This window comes from Podarcis tiliguerta (assembly GCF_965153285.1).
Source record: "Podarcis tiliguerta genome assembly, chromosome: 1".
NCBI classification, from domain to species: Eukaryota; Metazoa; Chordata; class Lepidosauria; order Squamata; family Lacertidae; genus Podarcis; species Podarcis tiliguerta.
The window spans coordinates 66471972-66482706 of record NC_139534.1 but is presented as its reverse complement, the minus strand read 5'-3'; the positions used below and the strand labels follow the sequence as shown (position 1 = coordinate 66482706).

The 10735-nt window shown below is 42.5% G+C and overlaps 2 protein-coding genes across 2 annotated transcripts in view; both read left to right on the top strand.

Moving 5' to 3' along the window:
- RIC3 (RIC3 acetylcholine receptor chaperone) overlaps positions 1–10735 on the top strand; it is a 513554-nt gene that overhangs the window by 382135 nt on the left and 120684 nt on the right. The window lies entirely within an intron of this gene.
- PDE3B (phosphodiesterase 3B) overlaps positions 1–10735 on the top strand; it is a 51072-nt gene that overhangs the window by 4649 nt on the left and 35688 nt on the right. The window lies entirely within an intron of this gene.

Sequence of the window (10735 nt, the reverse complement as noted above, 5' to 3'; positions counted from 1 at the left end):
TGTGCTTGAAGGGATTTTTAGTGGGCACATTTTTTTCTATTCTTCTGTAATTTACCTTGTGCATAATACATTATCTTGCGTCAGCAAAGTGAATACCCCAAATAGAAATAGTCAGATACTGGAAAAACTTTAGAGTTGACAGCTAGTATGGGATTTCCTCCTAACTGGAAAAATTGACTATCACACAAAAATTGGCCAGTAACAAATTAAGAAAGCATTTGAGGAGTTTCTATTGAACTGGCTCCACCTTATGTTGCATCAAGAAACTTATTATTAATGTGTATCCTAAGGCTGCAATTCTATGCACAAATACAGTAGTGGGAGTAAGCCCTATTGAAATCAGTAGGACTGGTTTCTGAGTAAACATATACAATATATGGTTGGGCAGTCTAGTTCTCAGACACCAAGCTTTTCTATACTGAGGTTTTGTGCGAAGTGAAAAAGCATATGGATATGCTGGAACTTAGAAATGTACTGTATGGCTGCTTAGTTTATTTTATTGTAATGTGATTGTATTTTTTGATTAAAATCTTAAGTTCTGTGTGTCTCCAGCAAGCTGTTCTTGAACACAGTCTAAGATTTATTGCTTAGTTTTCTAAAACTTTTTGTTCATATTTACTATGATAAAGGAAATTTACATTGCATTTTTATTTTAAATAAAGTAGAAATTAACTGAAAGTATCATCTTTGTTATAGAGCATAGGATTATTAGTAGGCCTTCAGAAATAGTTTTGTAGTCAGATGTTTAAAGTAGCCTACTAATAAATATAGTAAATAATGTAATGTATACAGTATAAATAACAGTAAATGCCCTTTGTATATAGGGCTTTTTAAGTGTAAAACATTGCAAATAGAGGAACATGAATATTTTAATTTCCACACCTTTTTCTTTAGCTTTTTTCTTTAAACATTAAAAAGCCAATTCATAAGGAGTTAATAGGTGTTGTATATCAGTTAGTAACTCTTAATGTAGCCCATTACCTTAGTATTCAGATCATGGCCTTATTATGCCAGAAGTTTGTACCAAACTAATTTTATGTAGTTTTTTAAAGTACACTCCCTTCTTTCTGCAGGGAGATTCAAGCAAGTTTAAAAAATCCATTTAATAATACAGTATATTATATTATATACATATGATCGATCTTAATGGTGCAAATATCTCTTCCTAGCTTTCTAACCGAGACCATATAACACCGGTCCTGAGAGAGACCTGCATTGGCTCCGAGTACGTTTCTGAGCATAATTTAAAGTGTTGGTGCTGACCTTTAAAGCCCTAAACGGCCGGTCCTGTATACCACTCCCATCATTCAGCCTGGACACTGAGGTCCAGCCCTGAGAGCCTTCTGTTTGTTCCCTCACTGCAAGAAGTGAGGTTACAGGGAACCAGGCATAGGGCCTTCTCAGTAGTGGTGCCTGCCCTGTGGAACGCCCTCTCATCAGATGTCAAAGGAAATAAACAACCATCTTACTTTTAAAAGAAATCTGAAGGCAGCCCTGTTTAGGGAAGTTTTTAATGTTTAATGCTGTATTGTGTTTTTAATATTTGTTTGGAAGCCACCTAGAGCGGCTGGGGAAACCCAGCCAGATGGGCGGGGTATAAATAATAAATTATTATTCTACTTTTTAAAGCAGGACACTGTGTGTTTAATCCTGTACGTATCTGCACAGAATAAATCACATTAAGTTCATTGGGGCTTACTGTCAAATAAATGGGCAAGGAGCTGCTGTCTAAGAGTTAATTTATTTGAGCATTTAAAGAATTTGTTTCATACGTATAGCACTTGAATTTTCACTTTCAGAAAACACAAACCAAATCAAATTCTTTCATTGAGGGAGTGTGGTGGAAATGCAAGAAAGTCTGTCCCTCAGTACAATTTTAGATCTAGAAACTTACTTTAAAATTGCACAATTGGTACATTATTATGGTGTAATTCTGTGGTGCCAGTTCCAAAGCACAGATCAAACAAGATGGAAACAAACACATATTATATACACGAATTTGGGCAGGAATGTGCCCATTAAATTATTTGTAAGTTTATTGAACACTGGAAGCTTGCACTAAAAAGTATTTGTTTGCCGTATTAGACTACAGTGGAACCTTGGTTCTCATTTGACTCCCAAAACCGTTCGAAAACCAAGGCGCAGATTCCGATTGGCTGCAGGAGCTTCCTGCACTCAAGCGGAAGCCATGTCGCATGTTCGGCTTCCGAAAAACATTTGCAAACCGGAACACTTACCGTATTTTTCCATGTATAAGACGACCCTTATTTTTTAAAAATCCAAAATTAAGAAATTAGGTTGTTTAGCCTTTTGGGAGGGTGGGGGAGGTCACTTCTGCCGGTCGCTCCCCGCCTGCCTGCCACTGCTGATCGCTTGCCACAGTCACTACCAATTGCACATCTGTCCGCAGCCGCCAATTGTCTGCCCGCTTGCCACCACCAACAGCACACTCACCCACTTGTTGCAGCCGCCAATCACCTTCCCGCCTCGTCACAGCTGCCAATCACCTGCCTAGTTACCACAGCCACAGCCACCAATCACCGACCCAATCGCTGCTGCCAATATCCTGCTTGCTGCTGCCATTAATCGCACGTCCCCCCTCTTCATTCACTAGCCATGTATAAGATGACACCCAATTTTTGCCTAATTTTTTTTTAGCAAAAAGCATCGTCTTATACATGGAAAAATACAGTACTTCCGGGTTTGCGGCATTCAGGAGCTGATTTGTTCAACAACTAAGCTGTTCTGGAACCAAGGTACCACTGTAGATACATGATGTACTGTGGTAAGAGCAACCGTGTACATTTCCCTGATACAGAAATGGTGTAATGTTTGGAAAGGAACCTGTATGGAAGAGGTGTGCAAGTTTCAGATGAGGAAATTACTTGTTTATCTCCCCAGTGCAAGTTCCTTTTTTAATGTCACACTAATCGTGGCAAAACAGGAAGCACATCTCATTCATGAATTGTGCTTCTTCTCTCACATCAAAAGAACATGTAGCATTTGTAATTTGCTGTTATTATTCCAGTCTCCCCTTCTTGGGGAAAGTTCTTGAGTGGGTGGTCACTGACCAGATCCAGGTGCTTCTGAAAGAGAGGAGGTTTTTTTCCTTCAATCTGGTTGCCAACAGTTCGGCAGAGTCCTTTGACAAGCTGAGGTCGTGAACTAGATCATTCAACTCCTCTTGGGAAAATGGATGTGGAGCATCATCTTCAAGAACCACTTCTTCTTCTTCATGTCCTTCAACACTGGAGGCATCTTCGTCACTAATGTCAGGAAGTTCTCCAAAGATAGGCACTGGAATTTCATCACAATGAGCTACAGGACGACGTGCTGATTGAAGATCAGGATTAACTTAGTTTTGATCCCCCAACTTTATGCTTTGCCGCACCAATTTATGGAAGATTTCGAGGTTTTATGACTTCAAACTAATCCCTTTTCGACATAATCACCCAGAACTATCAGACCTGAATACTTCTTGTCATTAAAATAATCATTTCCAATCAAAACAATTATTCGACATGGCATTTTACCCCCACCAACTTCTTCTAAAAACAAGCGTACATGTGAACAAAAACATAAAAAATGACATGTCTCCATAGCTCAAAAACTTGACATGATTGAGCAAAACCAATGTGATTTTTGGATTCAGCGCATCAGATTCTTCCTAAATCAACTGAAAAAACGCAGACAACAAATTTGTTGTTGACCAGTGTTATTGTTTCCAGACAGTGATGCTTGGGGAGTGCTCTTCAGCCATGTGGAGCCTTCAGTGTGGGGCTCATCAGGGCTCATTTTTATTTCCTGTGCTGTTTAATTTCTACATGAAACCTCTGAGTGGGGTTATTCCGAGTTTTGGAGTATGTTGTGAGCAATATGCTGATGATACCCAGCTCTAATCTTTTATATCTGGAGGTGTGGCAGTGGATGTGCTGGCCATTGTTTTGCCTCAGTAATGGATTGAGTGAGAGCCAACAAACTGCAGCTCAATCCAGATAAGATTGAGACACTATTAGTGGGTGGTTCCCTAGAGCAGAGGGATGGGAGGTGGCCTGCTCTTGATGGGGTTACACTTCCTCTGAAGGAGCAGGTACATAGCTTGGAGGCACTTCTGGATTCTTCGCTTTCTCTTGAGGTGCAAGTGGCCTCCTTGGCAAGGAGTGCCTTCCATCAGCTTCAGCTTGGTGGGGCCTCACTGTGCTGATGTCTTGACAGGGATAGCCTAACTTCTGTCATCTATGCTCTGGTAACCTCTGGATTAGATTACTGCAATGTATTTCAGCTGGTGCAGAATTCAGCGCCAGGTTGTTCCCTGGGGCAAGACTGTTTGAGCATATTGCACCAATCCTGGCTCAACTGCACTGGTTGCCAATTAGTTTTGGAGCCCAATTCAAAGCGCTAGTTTTGACCTATAAAGCCTTAAATGGCTCAGGACCACAATACCTGAAGGACCTCCTGAACTGACCTGGACCCTGCAGTCATCACCTGAGGCCCTTCTTCGTGCGTCTTCTTGCAGTGCCTCCCTGTTTGTGGAATGCTCTCCCCAGGGAGGCTCGCCTGTGATCACCTCCATGTGATTTTCAGATGAAGGGTGCTATACAAATTTAATAAGTGATAAAATACACAATATCAACATGGTACTTGCTCGTAGCAAGAACCTCTCCTGATTTCCATGAGAAGATGACATAACAATAAATTGTTTCCCTTCTTCCAGTGTAACCAGGAGGGGAAAAGACTAGCAGGTAATGGGAATTTTACCAATCAGGAGCCACTGAGGGTTAATGCTGTCAAACTCCCCATGGCTGCTAAGGGGCACCTAACACTTGTCAATACAGAAAAGTGGGGAAAGGGAGAGGCGTGAATTTGGAGATATTTTTGCATCCGGGCAGCACCTTTTCTTCTGAATTTATAGGCAAGGAACGGATTATCTGCCTTGTCAACTTCTGTACAATGGAGATGGGATCCTTTTTAAGCAGACACAGTGGATTCTTTATAAAGGGCAGGCTCTGAATATCTACAGCTTATCCACAGTCTGGTTAGACATTGAGTTAAATCAATGCCACAATATTTCTGTTAAATAAACATTTATTGTAAGGAAATCAGAATAATATGATCTTTCAAGTATAAAAGGAAATAACCAGTTTCAAAAAAATGTTAACACCTGCCCCCCCTTGCTGGTATCTAGAATACAGAAGGGACAAGATACAAAATACTTTCTTAGTTCTAGTGGTTTTTTTGAGTCTTTGTTCAAGCCTTTTTCATAACTTTCATACACTGTCAGACTCATGCTGCCTGGGCTGGCTATCCCTGGCTGGGAACAGTTTCAGCTACAGATGTAGTTCGGGTAAGCATTAGGAAGTGAGATTATTCTAGAAGAGAGTGAATTTAATTTCCCAGGAGATTTGTGTCCCACCCTTTAATAGGAAAATCATCCATCATTTACCAAGGTGTCCACACCCCTTTAGAAATATAGCTGATCAATATTGCAGAGGCAGGGCATGTGAAAGCTAATCAGGGCTAGAAAAGATATGAAAGGCAGTTCACGCACCTAAGCTTGGGGAAACTTCCATTTAGCAATGAAGTGCATTTCAGTTAAAGATTCTAGAGCAGGGCGGTCCAACTTTTCATACCAAGTAGGCTGCAAGTGTATTTCAGCATGGGCCTGCACACTGCCTGTGCACTGTGCGGGGGGCGGGGGCAGGGGGAGCGAGGCCAAAATTGGAATTCCCCCAAGCCCTCCTGCCATCCCCAAGCTACACTGGTCTTTGTCATGACAGGCTCTGACAGGGTCCTAGAGCCCTCCCACCTACTTTCCAAAGCTGGGAAAGCACTAATTAGGCTTTAGGAAGGAGTTGGGAGGACTCTAGGACCCTGTCAGAGCCCTCACACCTCCTCAAAGCCCAGTGCCTAACTTTGGGGAGGCAGGCAAGGGCTGGAGGAGGCATCAAATGTTGCCAAGGGATGCCCAAAAAGGCCTCAAGGGCCACAGAAGAGTTTATATTTCGCTCTATAGGAGCGAAATTTTTCGCTCTATAGGACGCACTTCTCCCCAACCAAAAATGAAGGGGAAATGTGTGTGCGTCCTATGGAGCGAATGCAGGCTCCTTGGCTTCAGCGATATCAATGCGAAGCCTCCAAAGTGCAGAGGGAGTGCTCCCTCCACGCTCCGGAGGCTATGCGTTGCTTTCACTGGTGGGTAGAAAGTTATCAACAGCACATACAGCACATCTGAACTGTATGCACATCTCACGACCCCTCTTGCTCTCCAGGCTTCAGGGATAGCCGCCAGGGATAACTCGCGCTGCGCTCCAAAGGCTTCGCAACCTTGCTGCCGCTCCTGGACCTGTTCTGGGGTCGGGGGGGGGGTGTTTCCCCCTTGATTCCCCCCCCCCCTAAAAACTAGGTGCGCCTTATGGTCCGGTGTGCCTCATGGAGCGAAAAATACAGTAACTCCTCTCTGAAGACTGATTAGCTTCCTTTAGTCAATGGATAGGCATCAGACAGGGACAATATACATCTGGTTGGTGGTAGCTTCACAAACTCTTGTTTGACTGGAGCCTGCATATGTAAGTATGTATTTATAAACATATACAGTGGTGCCTCGGTTTAAGAACAGTCCTGTTTACGGATGATTCAGTTTACGAACTCCGCAAAACCAGAAGTAGTGTCCCAGTTTGCAAACTTTACCTTAGTCTAAGAACGGAATCGGAATGGTGGAAGGGCACTGGTGGCGGGAGGCTTCATTAGGGAAAGCGCGCCTCAGTTTAAGAATGGATTCGATCTAAGAACGGACTTCAGGAACGGATTAAGTTCATAAACTGAGGTACTACTGTATAAATATATACATGTATGTATTTATAAACATATATAAATATATATATATGTGCTCATGGCCACCCAGTGAGCTTCATGGCAGAGTGCAGATTTGAACCCTGGTCTCCCAGGTCCTGGACCGATGCTAGTTACCACGATGTACAACAATTTGTTTAAGTATCTTGAACTTGAAATGCCAGCCTTTTGCTGTCTAAATAGAAGACACAGTTCTTGTTCGTAGCCTGTATTTATTGCTTGCAATCCTAACCCTTTATCTTGCCATTGGAGGGAACGAGGATAAGGTAGAGGTAACTCTCCGTCAGAACTCCACCAGTGGGGATGGCTCTGCAGAACCCTCAGAACCTTCCCATTGCCACTGTTCTCTTCCAAAAAGGCCCTGACAGGATATTACAGCACAGGGCATGTGGCTTTGGTGCTGGTGGGTTCAAAGCCTTGCCGTTCCCCTGTAGCTGATACAAGTGGAATGAGACAGTAGGGGTGGGAATAAAAGAAAATACCTCCATCTTCTGCCATGGCTGGTGCAATCAGCAGGATGTGGGACAATGTGGCTGCTCTTCTGCTTCCCTCTGCCCTCCTGCTCTGTAGCTGGGGCTTATGTTTTCTCTGCCCCCCACCCCTCAAATTCCAGAAGATGAGTGGTGTTACTCTGTTGTCAATAAAAAGGAATTATGGCATTGTACAAGCTAACTGGATCATCGTGAAATTAATTGAACCTTTCTAAAAGGAGTCCTAGATGGAACACTGCAACAGTATTTTACATTTTAAATAGTGTGTGGATTATGGCTTACGTAAAGCAGCATGTGCTATCCAATTTTCACAGTTTTCCTTTGAAATAATCCCATACTTTTAATCCCATACTAAACTTTTCTCTCTCCATGCTGAAACAAATTAGTTTCCCACAAGCCAGAATTGTAGTACAAAAATACAGTAGTGGAGGAAGCCGCTCAGGCGCCTGGGGCGGCGTACCCAGGGGCAGGGCAAGCTGCCCATAGGGGCAGGGCACACCGCGGGGCCTCCAGAGTTTGCCTGCCTCCTCCAACTCAGCCGCCCTACAGCTGGGGGGGAGGCAGTGGGTGGACTGTTTGGGCAGTGTGGAGCCTGTGTGTGCCCAAGCCACCGCTTCTCTCCCAGGAGAGATGCGTGGCTCTGGCGCGATGCAGGCCCTGTGGTGAGTGCCGCCTGGCATTTTGTCATCCCCCTCAGCAGTGACACCCGGGGTGGACTGCACCCACCACACACCCCTTCCTCTGCCCCTGCAGAAATGTTCTCAATTAATGTTTATGTCTTTTACAGTCAGCAAGGTGAAAACAGAATGCTGCCTTCTCCAATGACTCAGCAGCATGCTAATGCTCTTTAGAAGTAGCCCCATATGGCACTAACCCAAAGATTGAAAATTATTTATTTATTTATGGCATTTTTATCCCACTCTTTTTAAAAAAAAATGTTACTAGAGTGGCTGAAAAATGTCAGTGATATGGCAGTCTCTGTCCTCAGATTTATAATCTAAAAGACATAACACAAAAGGAAAAGAGTTTGTCAGGGAGGAAGAAAAAAGCAAATTGAAACACTAATTCTGAGTTACAGAATTCTTTTGATGAGCAGCTGGAATGGAAATATTCAAGGACAGGAGCCAAATGTTGTTGGTCTTTTAGTAGAGCAGATGGAGAGGCCTTGCAGTCTTATCTCTCTCTTCTGTAGCCTGATGGAATGGCTACTGTAGATGACAGTTGAGGGAAGAGCCTGATGGAGCTTGTCTTACAAGCCTCCCATAAGCATTTGGTTGGCCCCTGTGAGAACAGCATGGTGGACTAGATAGGGATTTGGTCTGAACCAACAGGACTCTTCTGTTTGAATTCTTTGCCCATTCTATAGAATAGCTAATAGTTTGGGTTTTCCCATTAGGGCTCATTTGAGCTAGAGAAAAAGTGGGTACGGTGCATCCTGGGATATCCCTACTTCAATATTGAATCTTGGATTGCATCCTTACTGTAGCAGCCATTGCTATAAAGGCCCATATGCACTACTGCTGTCTGAAAGAATGGTGGTCTGAAAATTGCCTATGTCATTTTGGTTTGTAGAGCTATCCTATATAAAAAGCTATTCTTTTTCAACCCAAGGTCCACATTCCGTCATGGGGAGCCTTCCACAGCCCACATGCAAGCGATATGTAGGGGACAAGAGGCAAAAATAGGTGAATAAATGAATGTAACTCTTTCCTCCATACCGTGGACTGTATTGTAGCATTGCAACCGTTATAGGTTTCTACACTGTCCCACCCATACAGTTACTTAATCCTTTATCCAGGCAAGCAAAAGACATTATTACAGTCAAGGACACCTTTCAGACAAGCAGAAGCACTCAGGGAAAGCACGGAGCAGGAGTAGGGTGGCCTGGGGCAAAAAAGGCTAATGCTAAAAAAAATTATTTGGTTGGGCAGAAGTGGAACATTCTCAGTTTAAGAGTGGCTAATGCAAAAAAGGCCAATTCTAGGCTATTCTAGGCTGCAACTTATTATTTGTACCCAGCCACTCTGGGCGGCTTCCACAGAAACCAAAAATACACTAAAATCACACATTAAAAACTTCCCTTAAGATGTCTTCTGAATGTCAGGTAGTTGTTTATCGCTTTGACATCTGATGGGAGGGCGTTCCACAGGGCAGGCGCCACTACCGAGAAGGCCCTCTGCCTGGTTCCCTGTAGCTTTGCTTCTCGCAAAGTGTTCAGATCAAGGGAAGTAATAGTACCACTCTGTTCTGCCTTGGAAAGACCACACCTGAAATGCTGTGTCCAATTCTGGGCACCACAGTTTGGGAAGGATGTTGAAAAACTGGAACGTGTGCGGAAGAGGGCAACCAAGATGATCAAGGGTCTGGAAACCAAGTATTATGAAGAGCAGTTGAAGGAGCTGGGTATGTTTAGCCTGGAAAAAAGGAGACTGAGAGGAGATATGATAGCCATTTGCAAATTTCTCAAGGGCTGCCACATGGAAGAGAGAATATATTCTCCAAGTGTACCAGGACATGCACATATGTGAAAAGCAGGTAGCAGGTTTATGCTTACTCTGATCAGTAAATTTTACAATCCTGTGAAACTGGATAGTGCTACAACTGAAATTGCTACTCTTCAGTGTCATATTGTGTATTTTTCAAGCCCCTGCTGCCTTACAACTCAGTTAGCACTCATAGATGTTTAACAAGTCTTACCTCTTGTAGATAGTGAGGTATGTATGTATGTATGGGCTTGATATTTTAAAAAACTTGCTTGCTCTCCAGTACCTATGTTAGTCAGTTTTGATTTGCAAAACACTAAGAACACTCTTTTGTGAATGCTTGACTTTCTGGTTACCTGGAGTCATTTCTTGCAGGCAAACTGTTTATTAATAACTTCAAATGGCATCAGCTGGGTATCACATATATATTTGATTTTTATGCTTATTTTCACTAAAATGTGACTCATTTTGTTATTTATTAAACTTAGATGTGCATGCAAGAGGTACTAGGTAAAGACTGAAAAGAGGAGGTTAGGGGTATGAGCCATTACAATGTGAGGGAAAGACCCCTCTTCTAGCAATAGCAATTATTTCCTTTAGAGGAAGTTTTATTTATAATTTAGAGCAAATTTGTAGTTATTGGTTTGTGTTAACTTTAAAATTATTTAATTTTCTTTGACTCCCAGTAGATATTTCTTTTCCATATTTTCACACTTGTTCTTGTGGTTAGAGATGTCTTTTCAAATATATGCATAGTTTTGTTTAGTTATGTTTTGAAGAAAGGTTTTAATTTGATGTAATGAAAAAATAAATAGGAACATCAAAATACTGGTATGAAAGAATCTATGAAACTTTTAAAATGATAGTCAGGGGTTAAATTCTGCATTTCAGTGTCTTTTGAGTAAAACAGGA